Source organism: Apium graveolens, chromosome 9, assembly GCF_009905375.1.
Source record: "Apium graveolens cultivar Ventura chromosome 9, ASM990537v1, whole genome shotgun sequence".
NCBI lineage: Eukaryota > Viridiplantae > Streptophyta > Magnoliopsida > Apiales > Apiaceae > Apium > Apium graveolens.
This window is the reverse complement of record NC_133655.1, coordinates 108,723,825-108,730,479: the sequence shown is the minus strand read 5'-3', so window position 1 is coordinate 108,730,479 and position 6,655 is coordinate 108,723,825. Positions and strand designations below refer to the sequence as shown.

Genomic DNA, 6,655 nt, shown 5'->3' with positions numbered 1-6,655 from the left:
GGCCTAGCCATAGTAGCACCTCATGCTGGACGCCCTCCTGGAAGATGATAACCCAGCCCATGCTCCTCAAGCTCACCACCGGTCCACTCCTGCATCCCATTCAGTGTCCCAGAATCAATCGGAGCTGCCGGCAACTGCAACTGCTCATGAGCCGGCCAGTTCACTCCCACTGCTCGGCATAGCTTCGTAACCGTGGATGCATAAGGGATGTTCATATGCTTCGCTCCCCTCAAAAACTTCAGAATTCCTTGGTAGATAAACTCACCAAGGTCCACATAGTACTCCTCATTCAGAATTCCCCACAACAACTGTGCTCTCTCAACTGTGACCTCGTGTGCATGCGAAGAAGGCAAAATATTAGCACAAATAAATGCATTCCATGCACGGGCATACCTGTTCATGGCGATCGCCGGAAAGTGACGATACTCATTAGTGCCGGTCCTGAAGGTCCAAACTGTGCCCGGTCGACAGAGAGTCGCACAAATCAAATCCAAGTCAAAATCCTCAGCAGTCTTTTCATTCCAGTTCTCCTCCTCAGGCTTCCTCTCTCGCTGTCCAATCACACGGCGAATCGCCGCAGGGTGATAATCAACTGTCAGCCCTCGAACCACAGAAAACCCATTCTTTTCGGCCTTCGCGTTCACGTAGAACTCGCGAACAACGCTCATCGGTACCGCTTCGGGTGACTCACAAAAAGCTATCCACCCCTTCTCTGCAATCATGGGCAGCAACTCAACATCCCTCCCCGATGGTAAAAACCCTCTCTCTTTCAGAATCGGATTCCCCAAAAGCCTAGTATACTCCTCCTCCGCAGCTCTGTTAGTTAACCGAGGCGTTGCAGCAGTACCCCTCGATGAATCAACAGTAGGAACTGTGCTGCTGCTGTCAATAGTGCGTGCTCTCTTGGGTGCCATTGATTCATGAATAAAAGTGTGTAAGAACTGAGTTTTGGTGCTTGGGAGAGAGTTTAAGTGTAGGAAGTTTGTGGGAGATATGTAGGATAGGTGTAAGTATATATAGGGTGTGGATTAGATTAGGGTTTGGGAATTAAGGGTTAAAATGATGGGGTAGTGGGAACAAATCGTGGGTTTATGGGCTACAACTGTTTTTTTTTCTGAACTAAAAAAAAATTCTGGCAGGCGACCCCTGAGCGGGCGCTCAGCTTGCTGCGCGGTCGCTCAGCAATGTTGAGCGGGCGCTCAGGGGGTCACTGGAATTTTTTTTTTCAGCCCCTGTTTTCTGATTTTTTTGTGTTTTTGGATAGGTTATTAAGTTCTAAGGGTTCCTGTAACAACAATTCATGGGTTGCCTCCCACGCAGCGCTTCTTTTTCGTCATTAGCTTGACGTTTCGTACCCTTCTCAAGTAGTCAACAAAATGGCACTAACCACTTCTCGGTTTGCCATGTCCCCATAGTAGTGCTTCAAACGCTGACCGTTAACCTTAAATGCTTGGTCCGGATCAATCTCAAAAATGTCCATCGCTCCATATAAAAACACAGTTTTGACAATAAAAGGCCCAGACCACCTCGATTTCAACTTCCCTGGAAAAAGTCGGAGCCGAGAGTTGAATAAGAGAACTTGTTGCCCCGGCACAAATAACTTAGGATGTAGCTTCCTATCGTGCCACCTCTTCACCTTTTCCTTATACATTTTGTTATTCTCGTACGCTTGAAGTCGAAATTCATCAAGTTCATTAAGCTGAAGCATTCTTTTCTTACCAGCTGCATCTAAATCCAGGTTCAACTTCTTCAATGGCCAGTAGGCCTTATGCTCAAGCTCCGCAGGTAGATGACATCCCTTACCGTACACCAACTGAAACGGGGACATACCAAGTGGAGTTTTGTATGCTGTTCTGTAAGCCCAAACAGCTTCATCGAGCTTTAAAGACCAATCCTTCCTTGACAGATAAACAACCTTCTCTAGAATGCGCTTTATCTCTCTGTTAGACACTTCCGCTTGACCATTTATTTGTGGATGATAGGCAGTAGCTACTCGATGATTCACATTATAACGCTGCATCATAGAAGTGAACTTACGGTTGCAGAAATGCGATCCTTCATCACTTATGATTACCCGAGGTGTTCCAAACCTTGTGAAAATTTGCTTATGAAGAAAATTTAGCACTGCCTTTGCATCATTTGTCAGTAAAGCTTTAACTTCGACCCATTTTGAGACATAATCGACTGTCAGCAAGATGTACTGATTATTGCAAGACGAGATAAAAGGCCCCATGAAATCGATTCCCCAAACATCAAAGACCTCGACTTCAAGCATCACATTTAATGGCATTTCATCCTTCCTTGTCAAATTTCCCACTCTTTGGCAACGATCACACCTTAAAACAAACTGATGAGCATCCTTGAACAAAGTAGGCCAAAAAAAACCTGCTTGTAGAATACGAGCTGCCGTCTTCTCACCACCATAGTGTCCACCATAAACCGTGGAATGGCAGTCTCGTAATATCCCCTCCGTCTCACAGAACGGGATACATCTCCTGATGATCTGGTCAGCTCCCTGTCTAAACAAATATGGTTCATCCCACATATACCACTTCACCTCATTCAGAAACTTCTTCTTTTAAGCGGATGTCAAATTAGGAGGCATTACATTGCTGATGAGATAGTTTACAATATCTGCAAACCATGGTTCTTCCTCCTGAACTGCGAACAACTGCTCATCCGGAAAAGATTCATTGATTAACGTCCTATCTTGTGAAGTAGAATCGGGATTCTCCAACCTAGAGAGATGGTCAGCTACTTGATTCTCAGTACCTTTTCTATCCTTGATCTCTAACTCAAATTCCTGAAGTAAAAGCACCCAACGAATGAGTCTCGGCTTCGAATCCTTCTTGGAAACCAGATAGCGAATAGCCGCATGATCAGTGAATACTGTTACTTTCGTACCAAGTAGATAAGATCGAAATTTCTCGAAACCAAAGACTATAGCCAAAAGCTCCTTCTCAGTAGTAGTGTAGTTCAATTGGGCCCCATTTAAAGTCTTACTCGCATAGTAGACCACATGGAAGAGATTTTTCTTGCGCTGTCCCAGAATTGCACCTACCGTATAATCACTCGCATCACACATCATCTCAAACGGTTCTGTCCAATCTGGTGCTGTAATAACTGGTGCAGTGATCAAACTCTTCTTGAGAGTCTCGAATGCTGCCAAACATTCATCATCAAATTTGAAAAGCACATCTTTCTCAAGCAAATTGCACAACGGCTTAGATATCTTTGAAAAGTCCTTGATGAATCGCTGATAAAAACCCGCATGACCAAGAAAACTACGGATTCCTTTCACAGAATTAGGTGGGGGAAGATTTTCAATGACTCCCACCTTGGCCTTGTCCACCTCCAGACCCTTGTTAGAGACCTTATGCCCAAGAATAATGCCTTAACGCACCATAAAATGACATTTCTCCCAATTGAGCACCAAATTAGTTTCCACGCATCTTTTGAGTACGGCGCGCAGATTATTCAAACATTCATCATATGAATGACCAAAGACGGAGAAGTCGTCCATGAACACTTTGACATTATTTCCAATCATGTCAGAGAATATAGCCATCATACATCTCTGAAAAGTGGCCGGGGCGCCACATAACCCAAACGAAACTCTGCGAAAAGCAAACGTGCCAAATGGACAAGTGAAGGTAGTCTTTTCCTGATCCTCTGGTGCAATACAAATCTGATTATACCCTGAATAACCATCCAGAAGACAAAAATACTCATGACCCGCCAACCTGTCAAGCATCTGATCAATAAATGGAAGAGGGAAGTGATCCTTCCTTGTGGCTTTGTTCAATTTTCTATAATCCATACATACTCTCCATCCTGTAACTGTTTGAGTGGAGATGAGCTCATTCTTTTCATTTGCGACCACAGTGATACCTCCTTTCTTAGGTACACATTGTACGGGGCTCACCCACGAGCTGTCAGAAATAGGATAAATGATGCCTGCATCCAGCCATTTCAGAATTTCTTTCTTCACCACCTCCTTCATGATGGGATTCAGTCTTCGCTGCTGTTCCAGAGTTGGCTTACTACCTTCCTCTAGCAGAATTTTATGCATACAATATGAAGGACTTATCCCCTTGATGTCTGCTATGGTCCATCCAATAGCCGATTTGAATTCTCTCAAAATCCTTAAGAGCTTGTCTTCCTCACTACCTAAAAGGTCAGATGAAATAATAACAGGTAACGTAGATGAATCACCTAAAAAAGCATACCTCAAGTGTTCAGGTAATGGCTTGAGCTCCAAGGTAGGTGCTTCCTCTATTGATGGTTTGAGCTTTCCTTCAGCATTCTTAAGGTCAGAAGTACCAAGAGATTCAAACGGCATGTCCAGCTTTCGCTTCCAGGGAGAAGCGTTCAGATATTGTAATTGCTCATTGCCATCTTCATCATCGCTATCAAAATCCCCCACTAAGGGCTTTTCCAATGCATCAGACATTAGCATGCGATCGAGTTCCGAAGTAACCGCAGAATCAATCACATCCACTTTTAAGCACTCCTCATCTTCTGTAGGGAATTTCATTGCCTTGAATACGTTGAAGGTCACATCCTGATCTTGTACCCGCATAGTAAGTTCACCTTTTTGCACATCTATCAAGGTACGGCCAGTAGCCAAGAAAGGCCTTCCCAAGATTATGGGAATCTTCTTATCTTCCTCAAAATCCAGAATAACAAAATCTGCAGGAAAGAAGAGCTTATCCACCTTGACGAGCACATCCTCCACTATGCCCCTTGGGTAAGTAATGGAACAATCAGCCAATCGTAGAGACATGTATGTGGGTTTTGGATCAGGCAGATCCAGCTTTTTAAAGATCGACAACGGCATCAGATTAATGCTTGCTCCCAAATCACAAAGGCACTTGTCAAAGGTCAGATTGCCAATGGTGCAAGGAATGGTGAAGCTTCCTGGATCTTTCAGTTTTGGTGGTAACTTTTGCTGCAGAACAGCGCTGCATTCTTCCGTGAGAGCAACGGTTTTAAGGTCATCCAGTTTCACCTTCCTTGAAAGAATAGTCTTCATAAACTTCGCATAACTAGGCATTTGCTCCAGAGCCTCAGCGAAAGGTATATTGATGTGAAGTTTCTTGAACACCTCCAGAAACTTCCCGAACTGTCTATCCAGCTTTTGTTGCTGCAATCTCTTAGGAAAATGTGGTGGAGGATAGAGCTGTTTCTCCCCTGTATTAGCCTCAGGAAGAGTGTGTTCAACAGTAGTCTTCCTTGGTTCCGCCGCTTTCTCCTTTTGCTTAGATTCTTCATCACTAATTTCAGCTTCTCCTTCTTTTACATTTTCAGCATCAGCAACTTTTCCAGACCTTAAGGTAATAGCCTTGACTTGCTCTTTAGCTTCCTTCCTGCCTGGTACTTCCGTGTCATTGGGAAGTATTCCAGGTTGATGATTGAGCACTGCATTGGCTAATTGACCGATTTGTTTTTCCAAGGTCTTGATAGAAACCGCCTGACTCTTGCATAACAGCTTAAGTTCCTCAAAATCAGCACTAGTAGGTGCAGCTGTACTTCCCTGTTGAGGATATGATTGCCTTGTAGCATACTGCTGCGGTTGCTAGAATCCAGGTGGGTTAAACTGTTTACTCACTCCTTGCTGATATGGTGGCTGAATAGCATTCTGATTATTCCCCCAGCTGAAATTTGGATGATTTCTGTTGTTAGGATGATAGGTCGCTGGCACAGGCTGCTGTTGTGGTTGATAATTATTCACATACTGAACAGATTCGTTGACAAGAGAATACTGATCCGTAGCATGAGAACCTGCACAAAGCTCACAAACCATAGCTATTTGATTAACTCCATATGTAGCCAGATAATCAACCTTCATTGATAGCGCTTGGAGCTGGGCTGCAATAGCGGTGGCTGCATCAACTTCCAGAATACCTGCTACCTTGCCTGACGTCATCCTCTGAGTTGGGTTTTGATGCTCATTTGTAGCCATCGTCTCTATAAGATTATACGCCTCAGTATAGCTTTTAGCCCATAAGGCGCCTCCAGCTGTTGCATCGAGCATGGGCCGAGATTGGGCCCCCAAACCATTATAGAAACCCGTGATCACCATCCAATCCGGCATTCCATGATGTGGACATTTTCTCAACATTTCCTTGTAGCGTTCCCAAGCCTCGCACATAGATTCTGTAGGTTGCTGCGCAAACTGGGTAAGAGCACTCCTCATAGCAGCAGTCTTTGCCATCAGATAAAACTTCACCAGAAACTTTTGCGCAAGATCTTGCCACGTAGTGATGGACCCAGCTGGTTCAGAATGTAACCAGTCTTTAGCCTTGTCCCTCAGTGAGAATGGGAAAAGCCTCAACTTGATAGCCTCATCAGTCACGCCATTATACTTAAAAGTGCTGCAGATCTCGACAAAATTCCTTATGTGCATGTTGGGGTCTTCAGTTGCCGCTCCTCCAAAAGAAACAGAATTCTGCACCATCTGAATAGTGCCCGGCTTGATTTCAAAGGTGTTAGCTTGAATAGCCGGATGAAGGATACTTGACTGAATGTCATCAATTTTAGGCCGAGAAAAATCCATAAGAGCTGGATCAGCTTGAACAATACGATCTCCCATGTTTACTGGTTCTTTCCACTCAGTTCTTGAATCCGAATCCTCAAAATCTAACTTCTCCGG

At 44.3% G+C, this 6,655-nt stretch overlaps 1 non-coding gene across 1 annotated transcript; it reads left to right on the top strand.

The window, feature by feature from the left end:
- The first annotated feature begins 6,095 nt into the window (after window positions 1-6,095).
- Window positions 6,096-6,202, top strand: LOC141688078 (small nucleolar RNA R71). Its single transcript, XR_012561545.1, has one exon. It is a non-coding gene; the product is annotated as a small nucleolar RNA R71 (small nucleolar RNA).
- The last annotated feature ends 453 nt before the right edge of the window (window positions 6,203-6,655 follow it).